Raw genomic sequence first — 21,397 nt, 5'->3', positions numbered from 1 at the left:
ATTCACTTTTCCCACTGCCCTATCCTATTCTTACTCTTATCAACCTCCAGGAAAGTAAAAGCATAAAGCTAACAACTTAAAATATCACTATTATAAAAACTTACATTTTTGTGGCAAACTGTCCTTTAATGTTCTCTGCTGCACGATCATTTGCTTTCATCAAGGTCAGCTACTATTTTTTTTCATTTTTATTTATTTTTTATTTATTTTTTGAATTTTATTTATTTTTCTTATATAGCAGGTCCTTATTAGTCATCAATTTTATACACATCAGTGTATACATGTCAATCCCAATCGCCCAATTCATCACACCACCCCCACCATCCCCCGCCGCTTTCCTCCCTTGGTGTCCATACGTTTGTTCTCTACATCTGTGTCTCAATTTCTGCCCTGCAAACCGGTTCATCTGTACCATTTTTCTAGGTTCCACATACATGCGTTAATATATGATATTTGTTTTTCTCTTTCTGACTTACTTCACTCTGTATGACAGTCTCTAGATCCAGCCACATCTCTACAAATGACCCAATTTCGTTCCTTTTTATGGCTGAGTAATATTCCATTGTATGTATGTACCACATCTTCTTTACCCATTCATCTGTCGATGGGCATTTATGTTGCTTCCATGACCTGGCTATTGTAAACAGTGCTGCAATGAACATTGGGATGCATGTGTCTCTTTGAATTATGGTTTTCTCTGGGTATATGCCCAGTAGTGGGGTTACTGGATCATATGGCAATTCTATTTTTAGTTCTTTAAGGAACCTCCATACTGTTCTCCATAGTGGCTGTATCAATTTACATTCCCACCAACAGTGCAAGAGGATTCCCTTTTCTCCACACCCTCTCCAGCATTTGTTGTTTGTAGATTTTCTGATGATGCCCATTCTAACTGGTGTGTGGTGATACCTCATTGCAGTTTTGATTTGCATTTCTCTAATAATTAGTGATGTTGAGCAGCTTTTCATGTGCTTCTTGGATATCTGTATGTCTTCTTTGGAGAAATGTCTATTTAGGTCTTCTGCCCATTTTTGGATTGGGTTGTCTGTTTTTTTAATATTGATCAGCTACTATTTTTTAGATTATTTATTATGTTCCAGGAACAGGGATAAGCACTTAACACCTGTTATCTCATTTAATCTTCCTTATAATCATGTGGTGAATATTATTATCCTAAACTTAAATATTAGAAAACTGGGTTCTGAGAAATTAAATGACCAGTCACTTGGCAAGTATAGCTTTAGGGCCTGAATGTGAACCCTGAGCAGTGCCCTGCTCACTCTACTACACAGCTTCTGTGAACAGGTCTGCATTAACAGAAGTATCAACTCTCCTTGAAAAATGCAATAATTTTATAGTAATCGGATGTATCACAGTGGAAATGTTATAGTGCTATCATTCTAAGGTATATATCAGGTATTTATTTCTTGTTGTTTTCATTGATTTCTGTGAAGTTCAAGTATTTGTGAAGGATTTACAGAAAAAAAATTGGGGTACATTCAAGGTTATCTTTAACAACATCATCACTGTTCATCTGTATTCTGTTATGCCTTTTTGAGTAAGAAACAGCCCATAACGTACAACCTCCCTATCTGTGCAACACAGCCCTACCAATTGGCTGTGTTCCTGTGCATACCTATCTCTTCGATATATATCAGTGAGGGAGATGTGCAGAATACTTCTAGCACTAAATTCACAAAAGCTTGTGCCTGTTACCAAATCAAAGGCAACCAGATTTAGCTAATACTGGAAAAAAATGAGTACCATAAAATATGTGATGAAAGTCAGAAAATTCTATTACAACTTTAACAATAAAATTAATTATGTTTGTGCTTAGCCTGAAATGATATTAAATTGTTCATCTTAATAATACCTGTGGAATAGAAGTCTGGAAAAAAAATCAGACCTTTCTAAAGTAATAACTTTAGATTAGCCATGATACTCTTTAGGCTTTTAAAGTAAATACTTATTTGGGACCGATTTTATTATTCACATACTCTCAAGAAATATTTTGCATGAATTCCTCACCAAAAAAAAAAAAGATTTTTGTGGGGTTATTTACTGTACATTCTCACAAAAGCTTTTATAGTTCTGCAAAAAAATCTGTATATGCCCAGAATGTCAGATATATGAACATCACCTACCATGAGTCACCGTGAAAATGGCTCAGAAATATTGCCATACACGGGTGTATAAAACAGATGTGTACCAAAGCTGAAATAGGTCTTCTTTTTATGATGCAGCTAGTCGTGCTCACTTTTATTCTTTTTTTTTTTTTTTTTTTTGCAGTACGTGGGCCTCTCACTGTTGTGGCCTCTCCCGTTGCGGAGCACAGGCTCCGGATGCACAGGCTCAGCAGCCATGGCTCACGGGCCCAGCCGCTCCACGGCATGTGGGATCTTCCAGGACCAGGGCACGAACCCGTGTCCCCTGCATCAGCAGGCGGACTCTCAACCACTGCGCCACCAGGGAAGCCCCACTTTTATTCTTAATTCAATTTTTTAAAAACATCTATTGTCAAATTAAAATAAAAATCAATGCAGGGCCTACACACCTATTGTCACCAGGGCTCCATCATTTTTCTTTACTACAGCCACTGGCTCCTCTGGTTTTGGGGGCTCTACATGTTTCTTTATTCTTGTTTTTCTTTCGGTGATTTTGAGCTAAGTTAGAATTCTATTTGTATTTTCTAATAACATTCAACATTACAAAAGATGTCCATGTAAATTGCAGCAGGAAAAATGACAATCAAGCAAGGATACAACACAATTGCTATTGTACTCTGCCCAAGCCAGTTCTTAGACTCAAATTCTGAAGCTGGGGTTTGGAAAGGAAACTAAGGGGTTGAAAGTGACAGCCTCATAATCATGTGGAATTTTTCCCAGTCTGCTGTTTGTGTGTGGAATAACTATCATCATCTTTATGTTTGCGCTTTTTGTTCACACCAAATAAAAACTATAGTTTTTCATTTACAATGCAATTGTTCAATCCTGTATTTTACGCAATTTAATTTTTTTTTTTACCATTCATAGCATTATGTTGTGTTTTACTACATTATTCAATATGTTAAAATGATTTCATAACTATATTTTGTGTACAAACAATCCCATTTGTTCCAAACTTTAATGTGGATCCAAACACCAGCTTTAATATGTAATATGTAAAAATTGAACCAAACAATTTTGAGAAAATCATTTTGATGTTTAGTTGATTTCACCTGAGGGCCCAAATATGATTCAAGTTTGTTGTTAGTCTGTTTGTCAAAGCATGTCATTGTGTATTCTGACTGCTACCAGGACAAGCTGTGAAATGTCTAGATTCCAGAGAAGCAGACTGCGATCTATTCTCAACAATTCCTCCCCACCTTCTGCTACCAGCTCGGCTTAGGTAAGATGTCAGTCTTCATGTAAAAAAAAGACTACATCTACAAAACAAATCCCCAAATATATGATATGTACTAGGATTTTGAACCTGATCCAGAAGTTTGTGGTCTACACGCGCACACACACACACACACACACACACACACACGTATACATTTTAAATCTTTTTTAGTGTCTTCCAATGAAAAGCATAAATTATCCACAAGAAATCTTGCACATTTTAAAATATACTTTCATAGAAATACACATACAGAAAAATGGGCAAACCATAAGTATCTACCTCAATCCATCTTCTTCCAGTCTCTTCCCACCTCCCTTGCTGAATGGTCTCCACTTGGCTAGCAGTGTGGACTTCCTAAAGCAGTTTCATTCTCACCGCTGATATGCTCGGTGAGGATCTCACTTCATTTCACTATCTGGGTCACTATAAGAGCCATCCAGTCAGGGACTCCTCCTGCTACATAATCCTATACTGCCAGATCCCTACTTGTCCTATCCTCTTCTTGAGTGCATGACTAATCTCTGTTGTAATAGTTCCATAGCGTGGTGTCTACTCTGTTTCAGATACTTGGCATGCATTACTTATTCTTATGACATGATGCAAATAAGTGTTATATTCCAATTTTGCATATAAGGAAACAGCCTTAAGCCTGAGAAAATGTAAATAAATCCCCAACAATCCCATAGCTGGCATGAGGTGGCGCTGGAATCAGGACTCATTTTTCCTGACTTTAAAACCCGGGCTTTACTCAATATATTCTTTTTTGTTTTGTTTTGTTTTTGTTTCTTGTTTTTGTTTTTGTTTTTGCAATATGTGGGTCTCTCACTGTTGTGGCCTCTCCCGTTGCGGAGCACAGGCTCCGGACGTGCAGGCTCAGCAGCCATGGCTCACGGGCCCAGCCGCTCCACGGCACGCGGGATATTCCCGGACCAGGGCATGAACCCATGTCCTTTGCATCGGCAAGCGGACTCTCAACCACTGCACCACCAGGGAAGCCCCTCAATATACTCTTTTTCAATTGTTCTTGCATCCCTAGTGCTTAACAGGTGCTGAGTATTTCATTTGAATTAAATGATCTCAATGTCTTACTTGTGAACACCCTGCTTATGCAGCTCAGAAAACAGCAGAGGGCAGTGCAAGAGCTTCACAACATTTCATAAAGTAGACAATAAGATGCTATAAAACTCCAAAATGAAGAAGATATGTTCCATGCTTTCTGGAAAAATTTATCCGAAGGCAATGTTGAGGATGTCGAAGAACATTTTCACCAAGGATACTTTCAGTTTTAGAAAAGCAATTCCCATTGCTGACAGCAAGACTGTGCTAAAAATTGCATTTCCCACTCCCGGGTTTCATCTCCTCTTTATTTTATGTAATACCACATACGGGTAAGCAAATCACAGCAGTTAAATCGAGCTGCAAGCCACTTACATCTGCAAAAACAGTGGGTTCACCAGGTGAGCTGTTTGCTCAATCCACCTCTTTATTCCATCTTGTGAAGAGAAAAAAATGTGACTTTGGCTCAAGGATAAAATTGTTTCCCTGCCTCTTTATACAATTTTCATGAAATCTGGTATCTCCACATTATTGCAATGGAAAACATCCTATTCTAGTTGGCTTCTTTACTTTGCAGAACAATTATTGAATCTTTCTTTTGCCTCTGTGAGAAATTTGTATTGCCTAGGAATTTAAATTTTGGTAGAGAAGTTGGAGTGGGATGAGGGGGACGCAGGTCATATTAAAAAGCTAAGCAGAACCTTGGTTATTTTTGGTTTGCTTTTTGACTATGGAAGGATAATGGTTTTCATATTAAGGATATCATAGGAGAGACCTTCAAGATGGTGGAAGAGTAAGACGTGGAGACCACCCTCCTCCCCACAAATACATCAGAAATACATCTACATGTGGAACAACTCCTACAGAACACCTACTGAACTCTGGCAGAAGAACTCACACCTCCCAAAAGGCAAGAAACTCCCCACGTACCTGGGTAGGGCAAAAGAAAAAACAGAGACAAAAGAATAGGGACAGGACCTGCACCAGTGGGAGGGAGCTGTGAAGGAGGAAAGGTTTCCACACACTAGGAAGCCCCTTCACTGGCAGAGACGGCTGGTGGGTTGGGGGGAAGCTTTGGAGCCGCAGAGGAGAGTGCAGCAACAGGGGTGCAGAGGGCAAAGCGGAGAGATTCCCGCACAGAGGATCAGTGCCGACCAGCACTCACCAGCCTGAGAGGCTTGTCTGCTCACCCGCTGGGGCAGCGGGGTGCTGGGAGCTGAGGCTCGGGCTTCGGTCAGATCGCAGGGAGAGGACTGGGGTTGGCTGCGTGAACACAGCCTGAAGGGGCCTAGTGCACCACAGCTAGCCGGGAGGGAGTCTGGGAAAAAGTCTGTATCTGCCTAAGAGGCAAGAGACCATTGTTTCAGGGTGTGTGAGGAGAGCGGATACAGAGCACCGCCTAAATGAGCTCCAGACATGGGTGCGAGCCGCAGCTATCGGCGTGGACCCGAGACGGGCATGAGACGCTAAGGCTGCTGCTGCGGCCACCAAGAAGCCTGTGTGCGAGCACAGGTCACTATTCACACATCCCCTCCGGGGAGCCTGTGCAGCCCACCACTGCAGGGTCCCGTGATCCAGGGACGACTTCCCTGGGAGAACACACAGCACACCTCAGGCTGTTGCAACGCCTCGCTGGCCTCTGCCACCACAGGCTCGCCCTGCATTCCGTATCCCTCCCTCCCCCAAGCCTGAGTGAGCCAGAGCCCCTTAATCAGCTGCTCCTTTAATCCCGTCCTGTCTGAGCGAAGAACAGATGCCCTCAGGCAACCTACATGCAGAGGCAGGGTCAAACCCAAAGGTGAACCCCAGGAGCTGTGCGAACAAAGAAAGGGAAATTTCTCCCAGCAGCCTCAGGAGCGGCGGATTAAATCTCCACAATTAAATTGATGTACCTGCATCTGTGGAATACCTGAATAGACAAAGAATCATCCCAAAATTGAGATGGTGGACTCAGCTGAGAAGGGAGAAATGATATATATATTTTTTGTCCTTTTTCTCTTTTTGTGAGTATGTATGTGTATGCTTCTGTGTGTGATTTTGTCTGTATAGCTTTGCTTTACCACTTCTCCTAGGGTTCTGTGTGTCCATTTTTTTTTTTTTAGTATAGTTATCAGCGATTGTTCTCAGTGGTAGATTTCTTTTTTGGTTTGGTTACTCTCTTCTTTCTTTCTTCTTTTTTTTCTCTTTTTTATTACTTTTTAATTTTTTTATCTTTAAAAATTATATTTTACTTTAATAAATTTATTTTATTTTATTATTTTCTTTCTTTCATTCATTTGTTCTCCCTTTTCTTCTGAGCCGTGTGGCTGACAGGGTCGTGGTGCCCTGGCTGGGTGTTGGGTCTTTGCCTCTGAGGTGGGAGAGCTGAGTTCAAGACATTGGTCTACCAGAGACCTCCCGGTTCCACATAATATCAAAAGGTGAAAGGTCTGCCAGAGATCTCCATCTCAACATTAAGACCCAGCTCCACTCAACGACCAGCAAGCTACAGTGCAGGACAACCTATGCCAAACAACTAGCAAGACAGGAACACAAACCCATCCACTACCAGAGAGGCTGCCTAAAATCATAATAAGGTCAGACACCCCAAAACACACCACTGGATGCAGACCTGCTCACCAGAAAGACAAGATCTGGCCTCATCCACCAGAATTCAGGCACTAGTCACCTCCACCAGGAAGCCTACACAACCCACTGAACCAACATTACCCACAGGGGACAGACACCAAAAACAAAGGAACTACAGACCTGCAGCCTGCAAAAAGGAGACCCCAAACACAATAAGTTAAGCAAAATGAGAAGACAGAGAAACACACAGCAGATGAAGGAGCAAGGGAAAAACCCACCAGACCTAACAAATGAAGAGGAAATAGGCAGTCTAACTGAAAAAGAATTCAGAGAATTCATAGTAAAGATGATCCCAAATCTTGGAAATAGAAGGGAGAAAATACAAGAAACGTTTAACAAGGACCTAGAAAAACCAAAGCGCAAACAAACAATAACGAACAACACAAGAAATGAAATTTAAATTTCTCTAGAAGGAATCAATAGCAGAATAACTGAGGAAGATGGAAAAATGACCTGGAAGATAAAATACTGGAAATAACTACTGCAGAGCAGAATAAAGATAAAACAATGAAAAGAATTGAGGACAGTCTCAGAGACATATGGGACAACAATAAATGCAACAACATTCAAGTATAGCGGTCCCAGAACAAGAAGAGAAAAATGAAGGGACTGAGAAAATATTTGAAGGATTATAGTTGAAAACTTCCCTAATGTGGGAACGGAAATAGCGAAGCAAGTCCAGGAAGCGCAGAGAGTTCCATACAGGATAAATCCAAGGAGAAACACACCAAGACACATATTACTCAAACTATCAAAAATTAAATACAAAGAAAACATATTAAAAGCAGCATGGGAAAAGCAACAAACATACAAGGGAATCCCCATAAGGTTAACAGCTGATTTCTCAGCACAAACTCTGAAAGCCAGAAGGGTGTGGCAGGACATATTTAAAGTAATGAAAGAGAAAAACCTACAACCAAGATTACTCTACCCAGCAAGGATCTCATTCAGATTCAACGGAGAAATTAAAACCTTTACAGATAAGCAAAAGCCAAGAGAATTCAGCACCACCAAACCAGCTTTACAACAAATCCTAAAGAAACTTCTCTAGGCAGGAAACATAAGAGAAGGAAAAGACCTGTAATAAAAAGCCCAAAACAATTAAGAAAATGGTAATAAGAACACACATTATCGATAACTACCTTAAATGTAAATGGATTAAATACTCCAACCAAAAGACACAGACTGGCTGAATGGATATAAAAACAAGACCCGTATATATGCTGTCTACAAGAGACCTACTTCAGATCTAGGGACACACCAGACTGAAAGTGAGGGGATGGGAAAAGATATTGCATGCAAATGGAAATCAAAAGAAAGCTGGAGTAGCAATTCTCATATCAGACAAAATAGACTTTAAAAGAAAGACTGTTACAAGAGACACAGAAGGACACTACATAATGATCAAGGTATCAATCCAAGAAGAAGATATAACAATTGTAAGTATTTATGCACCCAACATAGGAGCACCTCAATACATAAGGCAAATGCTAACAGCCATAAAAGGGGAAATTGACAGTAACACAATCATAGTAGGGGACTTTAACACCCCACTTTCAGCAATGGACAGATCATCCAAAATGAAAATAAATAAGGAAACACAAGCTTTAAATGATACATTAAACAAGATGGACTTAATTGATATTTATAGGACATTACAACCAAAAACAACAGAATACACTTTCTTCTCAAGTGCCCATGGAATATTCTCCAGATTGATCATATCTTGGGTCACAAATCAAGCCTTGGTAAATTTAAGAAAATTGAAATCATATCAGTAACTTTTCCAACCACAACGCTGCAAGACTAGATATCAATTACAGGAAAAAAAACTGCAAAAAATACAAACACATGGAGGATAAACAACACACTACTAAATAACCAAGAGATCACTGAAGAAATCAAAGAGGAAATCAAAAAGTACCTAGAAACAAATTAAAGCACGACGACCCAAATCCTACGGGATGCAGCAAAAGCAGTTCTAAGAAAGAAGTTTATAGCAATACGATCCTAACTCACAAAACAAGAAACATCCCTAATAAACAATGTAACCTTACACCTAAAGCAAGCAGAGAAAGCAGAACAAAAATACCCAAAAGTTAACAGAAGGAAAGAAATCATAAAGATCAGATCAGAAATAAATGAAAAACAAATGAAGAAAAGGATAGCAAAGATCAATAAAACTAAAAGCTGGTTCGTTGAGAAGATAAACATAATTGATAAAGCATTAGCCAGACTCCTCAAGAAAAAAAGAATCAATAGAATTAGAAATTAGAATCAAATAGAATTAGAAATGAAAAAGGAGAAGTAACAACTGACACCGCAGAAATACAAAGGATCATGACAGATTATTACAAGTAACTATATGCCAATAAAATGGACATCCTGGAAAAAAGGGACAGATTCTTAGAAAAGCATAACCTTCCAAGACTGAATCAGGAAGAAATAGTAAACATATACAGCCCAATCACAAGCACTGAAATTGACTGTGATTAAAAGTCTTCCAACAAACAAAAGCCCGGGACCAGATGGCTTCACAGGCGAATTCTATCAAACATTTAGAGAAAAGCTAACACCCATCCTTCTCAAATTCTTCCAAAACATAGCAGAGGGAGGAACACTCCCAAACTCATTCTACGAGGCCACCATCACCCTGATACCAAAACCAGACAAAGATACTACAAAAAAAGAAAATTACAGACCAGTATCACTGAAGAACATAGATGCAAAAATCCTCAACAAAATACTAGCAAATAGAATCCAGCAGCACATTAAAAGGATCATAGTGAGGTTTATCCCAGGAATGCAAGGATTCTTCAATATATGCAAATCAATCAATGTGATAAACCATATTGACAAATTGAAGAAGAAAAACCATATGATCATCTCAATAGATGGAGAAAAACCTTCTGACAAAATTCAACACCCATTTATGATGAAAACCCTCCAGAAAGTAGGCAGAGAGGGAACTTACCTCAACATAATAAAGGCCATATATGACAAACCCATAGCCAACATTGTTCTCAATGGTGAAAAACTGAAACCATTTCCACTAAGATCAGGAACAAGACAGGGTTGCCCACTCTCACTGCTATTATTCAACATAGTTTTAGAAGTTTTAGCCACAGCAATCAGAGAAGAAAAAGAAATTAAAGAATCCAAATAGGAAGGAAAAGAAGAAATAAAGCTGTCACTGTTTGCAGATGACATGATACTATACATAGAGAATCCTAAAGACGCTACCAGGATACTACTAGAGCTAATCAATGAATTTGGTACAGTAGCAGGATACAAAATTAATGCACAGAAATCTCTTGCATTCCTAGACACTAATAATGAAAAATTTGAAAGAGAAATTAAGGAAACACTCCCATTGACCACTGCAACAAAAGGAATAAAATACCTAGGAATAAACTTACCTTAGGAGACAAAACACCTGTATGCAGAAAACTAGAAGACACTGATGAAAGAAATTAAAGATGATACAAATAGATGGAGAGATATATCATGTTCTTGGATTGGAAGAATCAACATTGTGAAAATGACTATCCTACCCAAAGCAATCTACAGATTCAATGCAATCCCTATCAAACTACCAATGGCATCTTTCACAGAACTAGAACTAAAAATTTCACAATTTGTATGGAAACACAAATGACCCTGATTAGACAAAGCAATTTTGAGAAAGAAAAATGGAGCTAGAGGAATCAGGCTCCTGGACTTCAGACTATACTACAAAGGTACAGTAATCAAGACAGCATTATACTGGAAAAAAAACAGAAATATAGATCAATGGAACAGGATAAAAAGCCCAGAGATAAACCCACGCATATATGGTCACCTTATTTTTGATAAAGAAAGCAAGAATATACAATGGAGAAAAGAGAGCCTCTTCAATAAGTCGTGCTGGGAAAACTGGACAGCTACATGTAAAAGAATGGAATTAGAACACTCCCTAACACCGTACACAAAAATAAACTCAAAATGGATTAAAGATCTAAATATAAGCCCAGACACTATAAAACTCTTAGAGGGAAACACAGGCAGAACACTATGACATAAATCACAGCAAGATCCTTTTTGACCCACTTCCTAGAGAAATGGAAATAAAAACAAAAATAAACAAATGGGACCTAATGAAACTTAAAAGCGTTTGCACAGCAAAGAAAATCATAAACAAGATGAAAAGGCAACCCTCAGAATGGGAGAAAATATTTGCAAATGAAGCAACTGACAAAGGATTAATCTCCAAAATTTACAAGCAGCTCATACAGGTCAATATCAAAAAAACAAACAACCCAATCCAAAAATGGGCAGAAGACCTAAATAGACATTTCTACAAAGAACATATACAGGTTGCCAACAAACACATGAAAGAAAGCTCTACATCATTAATCATTAGAGAAATGCAGATCAAAAGTACAATGAGGAATCACCCCACACCAATCAGAATGGCCATCATCAAAAAATCTACAAACGATAAATGTTGTGGATTTAGAGGGTGTGGAGAAAAGAGAACCCTCTTGCACTGTTGGTGGGAATGTAAATTGATACAGCCACTATGGAGAACAGTATGGAGGTTCCTTAGAAAACTAAAAATAGAACTACCATAGGGCCCAGCAATCCCACTACTGGGCATATACCCTGAGAAAACCATAATTTAAAAAGAGTCATGTACCACAATGTTCACTGCAGCTCTATTTACATTAGCCAGGACATGGATGCAACCTAACCTAAGTGTCCATCGACAGATGAATGGATAAAGAAGATGTGGCACATATATACAATGGAATATTACTCAGCCTTAGAAAGAAATGAAAGTGAGTTATTTGTAATGAGGTGGATGGACCTAGAGTCTGTCATACAGAGTGAAGTAAGTCAGAAAGAGAAAAACAAATACCATATACTAACACATATATATGGAATCAAAAAAAAAAAAAAGTTTCTGAAGAACCTAGAGGCAGAATAGGAATAAAGACACAGACACAGAGAATGGACTTGAGGACACGGGGAGGGGGAATGGTAAGCTGGGAAGAAGTGAGAGAGTGGCATGGACATATATACACTACCAAATGTAAAATAGATAGCTAGTGGGAAGCAGCCACATAGTACAGGGAGAGCAGCTCTGTGCTTTGTGACCACCTAGAGGGGTGGGATAGGGAGGGTGAGAGGGAGACACAGGAGGGCTGAGATATGGGTATGTTTTTGTGTGTATAGCTGATTCACTTTGTTGTGAAGCGGAAACTAACTCACCATTGTACAGCAATTATACTCCAATAAAGGTGTTAAAAAAAAGAATCATAAATATAAATTGTGTTGTTTATTAATTCCTACATCGATCACTAAATCAATAAATTACTTTAGCTGAGCATAAAATTTCTCATTTACTTGGAATGGGACTGTGTGCACTCACAAATATTTTCTTATTTGATTATGTAGATACATAACCACATTGCCAGGGCATAGCACACCCCAGCATAAGAGACAAATTTCAAAGGAAACACCTACTTCGCTATACTTAGCTTCTCTCTCTAGGTTGTTATGTAGGCAGGTAAAATAGATTAAATAGATAGATTAGATAAATCGACAGACAGATAAGTAGACAGATAGATAAGTAGAGACAGATAGATAGATAGATAAGAAGATAGATAAGGAGACAGAGAGGTAAGGAGATAGAGTGTTTTGCAGTGACTGAGATTTTTTAAGTTGGGCCTAAAAACGACAAAAAATTTGCTTAAAAAAGTAGGGCTCACACTTCGTATGGAAACTCTGTGGGCTTTATTTTCAGTTCTTTGTGCAGCAGATGAAGGGAATGCACAGTCGATCCTGCTGTCACCTTTGGTTCTTGCTCACAAAGGAGCTGGTAAGAATCTCTATGTGGTCATGGAATAGTTTCAGTGCTCACCTCATGTGGGTTTTCCTTTGGGAGTTTTATATTATTTCATTCTATATGACATAATCTGGGGTAAAACCATCCCATTCTTGTTTTAGAAACTTTCATTACCAAGGCTAATCATTGCTTATTCAGTCACTTGAAGTATATTCATTGTTGTGTGACCTTGAGTAAGCTACTGATTTGCTCTAAGCCTTGGTTTACCCATCCACAAAACAACAACAATAATAGTGTCTATCTCTTACCGTTGTGAAAAACAAAGGCAATAGTATCTTTAAAGTGCCTGATACACAGCAAATGCTCAAAATCTTAGTAATTATTATTATTTTAAAATATTATTATGGTTTTCCCACAACATGCTGTACTTTATCAAGATGCTCATCTTACTTCATTATAACAGCTCACATATCTTTCCTTCTAGACTGTAGGCTATAAGACAGTACAAAGAGTGGTATACAGTAATAACTTCATATATATCTAGTGAATAAATTAAGTAATATCTTATTACTGGATCTTTATTAAAGGATTTGTGTAGACTATTTTGTTTCCCATCTGTACTTCCTATACCTGTCGGCTATGGCTAGAAACAGCATGGCTCTTCTTATTTTTAAACTCAGTGTTGAAAATGTAACATAAGACAATGCCATGTGTTCACCAAACCATAATTTCCCCCTTGGCACACAGGATGACCACATTTTGCAGCCCTCTTACAAGTCGATGACATTATGCTAATAGAATACGGATGGAAGTAATGCACATCACTTCACGTCCTGGCCGTAACATGCCACACACGTTGCCCGCTGTCTCTATCCCCATGTTAAAGCTCTGAAAAGAAAGAGTTCAAAATGGTAAGCCACAAGATGGAAAGAGCTGAGCTCCCCAAGTCACTGGTTATATCAGAACCACTCAAGGGGCTGTGATGGAAAAATGAAGTAACGTTTTACTGTGTTAAGTGACTCAAATTGTGGGATTTATTTTTACCACATTTAGCCTAGACTATATTGACTACTGCTTTAAGTTGGGGAATTTTATATCCCTTTTTGGCGAGAAGAGTCATTTCCTGTTTGGTGTGGGAACAGAAAGTATACATCTTATATAACCAGAACAGAAAGTACACATTATATGACCAGCAACCCTATTCTTTCTATGTTTTATGCTCAATAAACTATCCCTCAAGATAGTGGTTCCGAAGAAACTCATAATTTCCTGTTTAATCCCTTCATTCCCAAGATTATTCACTCATTCTCTCACGCATGCATTTATTCATCTGTTCAACTAGTAACTGATGAGTAGGGTCTAAAAAAGGCATTGGGAATAGAACGGTGAACAGGGAAGATAGGTCACTTCCCTCCTGGAGCACACTTTTAGGTGGGACACATACTACAGACAATTTAAAATAATTTATAATAAAATATCAACTAGTGTTGAGTGCTCTGATGAAAAACAAGGTAGGGACTTTGTTTTATTTTAATGGTGTCTCCAATATATGAGAACACCTGGCACGTAGAAGATGCTGATGGAAATGGAATAATGCAGGCTATTCGGGAAAAATGCTATCCCTGTGTTCAGAGCTCAGGACATTTGTTGAGCCACATTTTATGGGTGGAGTGTTGACTTAAAGGACACACTCCAGACTAGGCACTAAGGTCCTGGGTGCTTGTCCAGTTGTTAATAAAGCAATTCTGGTACTTCTTTTGCCTTCTCTTTCTCTTTCTTCTTTTATTCTTTATCTGTTTCACATTTTTATTTTTATCCATATTTTCTGGGCATAAACTCATGCTGAACTTAGAGACTATGTCATGTCATGTATTATATAGTCTACTATGTAATACTACATAGTATTTTGTTATTCTATTAGTTATTCTTTCCTTTCTACTCACTTGTTACTCTCATTGTTTCATTACACAAGCATACCTCATTTTATTTCACTTCACTTTATTGTACTTCACAGATATTGTGTTTTCCACAAACTGAAGGTTTCTGGCAACCTTGCAGGGAGCAAGTGTATCGGCGCCATTTTTCCAACAGTATTTGCTCACTTTGTGTCTCTGTGTCACATTTTGGTAATTCTCACAATATTTCAAACTTTTTCATTATTACTATATTTGTTATGGTGATCGGTGACTAGTGACCTATGATGTTACTATGTAATTGTTTTGGGGCACGACAAACTGCACCCATATAAGATGGTGAACTTAACTGATAAATGTTGTATGTGTTCTCAATGCTCTACTGACCAGCCAATCTCCTGTCCTTTTCCCTCTCCTTGGGCCCTCCTATTCCCTGGGACACAAAAATATTGAAATTAGGTCAATGAATAACCCTACAATGGCCTCTAACTGTTCAAGTGAAAGGAAGAGTCGCACATTTCTCACTTTAAATCAAAAGCTAGATACGATGAAGCTTAGTGAGAAAGGTATGTCGAAAGCTGAGATAGGTCAAAGGCCAGGCCACTTGTGCCAAACAATTAGTCAAGTTGTGAATGCAAAGGAACAGTTACTGAAAGAAATTAAAAGTGCTACTCCAGTGAACACACAAATGGTAAGAAAGTGAAACAGCTTTACTGCTGATATGCAGGAAGTTTTAGTGGTCTGGATAGAAGATCAAACCAGACGTGACATTCCCTTAAGCCAAAGCCTAATCCATAGGAAGGCCCTAACTCTCTAAAATTCTATCAAGGCTGGGAGAGATGAGGAAGCTGCAGAAGAAAAGCGTGAAGCTAGCAGAGGTTGATTCATTAGGTTTAAGGAAAGAAGCCATCTTCAAAACCTAAAAGTGCAATGTGAAGCAGTAAGTGCTGATGTAGAAGCTGCAGCAACTTATCCAGAAGATCTAAGATCAGAAGGTGGCTCCACTAAACAACAGATTTTCAACGTAGATGAAACAGCCTCATATTGGAAGAAGATGGCATCTAGGACTTTCATAGCTAGAGAGAAGTCAATGTCTGGCATCAAAGCTTCAAAGGACAGGCTGATTTTCTTGCTAGGCGTTAATGCACTGGTGACTTTAATTTGAAGCCAGTGCTCATTTACCATTCCAAAAATCTTTGGGCCCTTAAGAATTATGTTAAATCTATTCTGCCTGTGCTCTATAAATGGAACAACAAAGCCTGGATGACAGCACATCTGTTTACAATATGGTTTTCTTGAATATTTTAAGCCCACTGTGGAGACCTACTGCTCAGAAAAAAAAGATTTCTTTCAAAATATTACTGCTCATTGGTAATGCACCTGGTCACCCAAGAACCTGATGGAGATGGACAATGAGATTAATGCTGTTTTCGTGCCTGCTAACACAACATCCATTCTGCAGCCCATGGATCAAGGAGTAATTTCAACTTTCAAGTCTTTTTAAGAAATTTCATGAGGCTATAGCTGCCATCGATAGTGATTCTGCTGATGGATCTGGGCAAGTCAATTGAAAACCTTCTGGAAAGGATTCACCATTCTAGATGCCATTAAGAACATTCATGATTCATGGGAAGAGGTCAAAATATCAACATTCACAGGAGTTTGGAAGAAAATGATTCCAACCCTTATGGATGACTTTGAGGGGTTCAAGACTTCGGTGGAGGAAGTAACTGAAGATGTGGTGAGAACAGCAAGAGAACTAGAATTAGAAGTGGAGCCTGAAGATGTGACTAAATTGCTGCAATCTCATGATCAAACTTTAACTGATGAGGAGTTGCTTCTAATGGATGAGCAAAGCAAGTGGTTTCTTAAGAAAGGATCTACTCCCGGTGAAGATGCTGTGAAGATTGTTGAAATGACAACAAAGGATTTAGAATATCACATAAACTTAGTTGACAAAGCAGCAGCAGGGTTTGAGAAGATTAACTCCAGTTTTGAAAGAAGTTCTACTGTGGGTAAAATGCTATCAAACAGCATTGCATGCTATGGAGAGATCATTCATAAAAGGAAGAGTCAATTGATGTAGCACACTTCATTCATTGTTGTCCTATGTTAAGAAACATAGGGTCACAGCCACCCCAAGCATCGACAGCCACCACCCCAATCACTCAGCAGCCATCGGCACTGAGGCGAGACCCTCTACTAGCAAAAAGATTTCAACTCACTGAAGGCTTAGATGATAGTCAGCATTTTTTTAACAATAAAGTATTTTTAAATTAAGGTATGCACATTGTTTTTTAGACATAATGCTATTGCACACTTAACAGACTACAGTATAGTGTAAACGTAACCTTTATATGCACAGGGAAACCAAAAAAACTGTGTGACCTGCTTTACTCGATACTCACTTTTTTGCAATGGTCTGGAACCAAACCCGCAATATCTCCGAGGTATGCCTGTAACTAACGTTTCCTCAGCAATACTATGGGTAAGAAGAGGACTATAATTACAACAACACAATCTTTCTCTGGTTCCAGGTATTTAATTATTAAGGGGTTGTCTCTCAGAGATCCATAAATTAGCTCTCTTGTCTATGAAGTGTTTTTTTCTCTGACTTCCCTCATTTTCTGCTCTGGCTTCGTGGCCGCATTCCTGCCACTTCAATACCAAAAGCCAGAGCCATGTTCTTGCTGCTGCTAAAAAACCTAACAGCCAAATCCTGTGGATGGAGCTCGGGCTGCTGCTCAGCCTCTGTTCACAGCAAGAGCACTGCTGTCCCATGTGCAGGGAGCTGGTCCATGTCTGGGCAGCACCACATTCAACAGTAACCGGCTCTGATCTTCTTTTTCTGCCATAAGTTTCTGCGGTCCTTGAACCAAATCAGTGCCCCTCCAGTCTCCCCTTTTGACACATGTTATTATTGGAAGTTCCCACAGTTCCACACCAGCCCTCCGAGACTATCCCAGACAGGCCTGAAGCTTAAAGATGTCCTCCGTTTTCTAATACAATTTGTTTCTTGGGGATAAGTCTCATCGTTCTGGTATCCCTCACTGCCCCTGACCCAGTTTTGGGCACATAATAAACCCACAATGAGTGATAAAAGTCCTTCCTATGCTTTTTCATTAGGGTAAAATGTTAACTCAACCTTGGCTTTTGGCAAATGTGAGTCTAGCATGTTGCCCATAAATTTGTGAACAAGGGTAGATATGGTTCTAAAACTTGGGTGTATTTCAGAATCCCCTACATGGCTTTATAAAAATGCAGGCATCTGGTGTTCAGATACTTCACAGGTGTTGTACTTAAAATCTCTAAGATAAATATAAGGAAACTATATTTTTCAAATCTCCTCAGGTCATCTAGGGCTACCAATCTGAGGCTTGCATTTGGGAACCACTCTACCAGGGTAATGTAATATTAAACTGCATTCTACCAACGTGTATGAAGCACTTAGTTCCTGTTAGCCACGATGCTAAATGATATGGATGCAAACTGAATAGGTTAGCTCCTATCCTCAAAATATAATAGGGGGTGAGGTCTGAAACGTAAAGGAACAATGAGAATGGGGTGTGATAATGAACAAAAAATCTCTATAGCTACATTCATTTTGGTTTCTCTGTCACTGTCACTTTCTCCTGTCAGCTATAAAATTTTAGCATTAGGGACAATTCCCATGGAAACTGAGTTAACCTATTTTCTTAAGAAGTATTTGGGTTATTTTTCAGAAAATGGCTTTATGCGGCATGGCTTTTGTGAGCCTTCCCTCTCTCCACAAGATGACAATAAATCTGGCTGAAATTAAAATGGAATTTACTCTATTTTCCCTGTTTTTATTGCTCTGTGAGACAGCTTCGAGCTCTAACACAGTTATTTGGAGAGGATTCATTTCATTTTCACTGATTTATTTTTTCCATTAAATAAAATCCCCTGGGTGACCATGATGGACAAAGCTTTGTGAAATCAGTCTAGCTAAAGTCTAGAAACACTCTTGGTGGTTTTTTCTCTGGTTACTGCAGGCGGTCACCACTGACTGGACATGCCATCCAGAGCAACTTCTATTTTCAGATCAACTCTAGACCACTCCACACACCTCTGAAAATAAATCCCCCTCTACCACCACCACAGCAACCCAATTGTTGTCATGGAAATTCTCTCCTAAACCAGGGAATCAGTTTACTGAATCCTTGACAGGGGAGACAACAAAAAGAGGTAGATGAGAAATAAATAGTCTTGGGAACTGGATGACTCCAGTTCAAACCTCAGTTTGACACTTGCTGCCTAGGTTACTTTTGGCAAGTTCCTCTCTCTGAGTCACATTTTTCTCATCTGCAAAGTAGGAATAAGAATCTCTACTTAACGGTGTTGTTGAGAGGACACACCAGTGCACAGAGAGCAAAATAAATGGTAGCCATTTGTGGTAGGCAGAAAGGTGGTCCTCCAAAGATGTCCACGCCCAAATCTGTGGAACTTCCAAATACATTATCTAACATAAGAAATCACCAGATGGGCTCGCGTGTTATTAAGACAGAGCAAGAGAAACAGTTGTCAGTGGTGGGCTGGAGCTCCCTGGAAGGATTTATACCATGGAAATCATCAAATGGTACAACCAGAGATTTCTTTTTTCCCCAGACAGCCTGTTGTTAAGCATTTCCAATATACCATCACTTGGTTTGCAAGTAATCAAGCAGCCTGATTCTACCCAAGGATATCAAGGTCAGGGGAAACAGCTATTCCACTAACTCCTTCTTAGGTGCAAAGCAATTATATTTTAATTAACTCTTCTGACCCTTACAGCTGACCTATAATAAAAGAGACGGTATTTTGTTCACTTTATATAAACAAGGTGAGGTTCAGAAAGATGAGCTAATTGTCCAAGATTACGCCACCTCACTGGAGCCAGGGCTCTTGCAGATATCCTGATGCTGAAGCTCTTGCTTTTTTTCTTTTTACACTGATGCCCGGCACATTGTGTGGCATATCACTGTGACGAATGAATGTACTGAATAAATAAGATTACACGTGCCACCCAGTTTTGGAGCAGAGGAAATAGAAAACAGTTTTCCTTAGCCAATTTAACTTTCTTGAAGAAAAGTCCTAATTGTAAAATGGGAATGAGATACTCAGCCCGAAACTAACCCTGTGAAATGGGAAAAGAGAACTGTCTTCCCAGGAGTGCCTTTGTGTGCTAAGTGTGACAAAATCATATTCATTGCCTCCTTTAAGGCAAACAAAAACCCAGCAGGTTTACAATTACCATCTTCCTTTACATAAAAATGAAACTCTGAGAAGCTAAACAACTTTCCAAGTTCTTGCAGTCTGTGAGTGACTTATTTGAGATTGGAACCCAAGTATGTCTGACTCCAAAGTCCACCTGATCCTCTGTGCTATACCAAGAGAAAGATGCGAGTCTTTAGTGTTGACCGAAAAAAAAAAAAAAGCACAACTTAAAAGCTAAGAATTACATTTTATTTGGCGGACAAAACTGAAGACTCAAGTCTGGGACACAGCCTCTCAGCGTTAAGGAACTGCTCCAAAAAGGTAAGGGGGGAGCCAGGACATATAGGAGTTTTTGCAACAAAGACCAGGTAGTCAGAACTTCAAAAGATTAATGTTAATTAAAGAAAACCAGACATCTCAAGTCAAGGAATTTAGTGCTTTTCTATGTATGGGGAGATACAAGAGTCTGGGCTCACTGAAATCATACCTTTGATAAGCACTTCAGCTATCTGTATCAGCACAGTATCCTGTGCTTTCTCAGCCTGAGTCTCCTCAGGGTACACCGTCTGGGGTGGCTGCAACAGTTGACTGCTAGATGGGGGGTGTCCTGTTTCTATCCTGAGGTCCCTCAAGGCTCATCGTTGGGCCACTGTAACGTGATGGCTTGATGGCCGCAACATCCTTTGTTCACTGATATGGCAGGCAACATTTTTCATTGACATTAGTCACTCACTGTTGCCCTGGCCACTCTTACCTTCTCCTTTCTTCAGGGGCCAAAACAGGAATTTATTATTTAGTTTGCCAGAAACTGACTAGCGCTTGTCATGCAGAGCTCTGTACCTCTGGTGTGATGTGCAGAAAATATGTGAAAAGTAACAGGACATGACGTTTAACAGTAAGATTGTTTAGTCTGAAAACCTGGGTTAAAATCCTGCTCCTTTTAGTGGTATGAACTTGAGCAAATCATGTAATCTCTCTAAGCCTCATTTCCTCTTCTGTAAAATCGGGAAAATAATAACTATTCAAAAAGATTGTTTTGGGGATTAAAGGATATAATATATGCTATAACACAATACTTGAAAGACAATAAAATCTCAAAAACATGGTGGCTAGTCTTCTCAAGCCCAGACCTTGCTCTTTGAAACGGGCACATGGCTGAAGGGAGAGAGCAAATTCATGAATGGATTCCAGGATTACATGGGCCAATTTGAACAAAGATTTTTATCACGTGCCAATCTTACATAATGAGAAAATATGAGCATAATAATAATACAAGCAAAAATAAAACAATATAAGCAAAACCAGTTTGACTATCCTGTATAATTTTGGTCTAAGAATCTTACAGTTGTTTTCTATACAATATTCTCCCTTG

Source organism: Monodon monoceros, unplaced genomic scaffold, assembly GCF_005190385.1.
Source record: "Monodon monoceros isolate NGI ecotype Baffin Bay Population unplaced genomic scaffold, NGI_Narwhal_1 Super_Scaffold_7, whole genome shotgun sequence".
Taxonomy (NCBI): domain Eukaryota; kingdom Metazoa; phylum Chordata; class Mammalia; order Artiodactyla; family Monodontidae; genus Monodon; species Monodon monoceros.
This window is presented reverse-complemented; position numbering follows the sequence as displayed.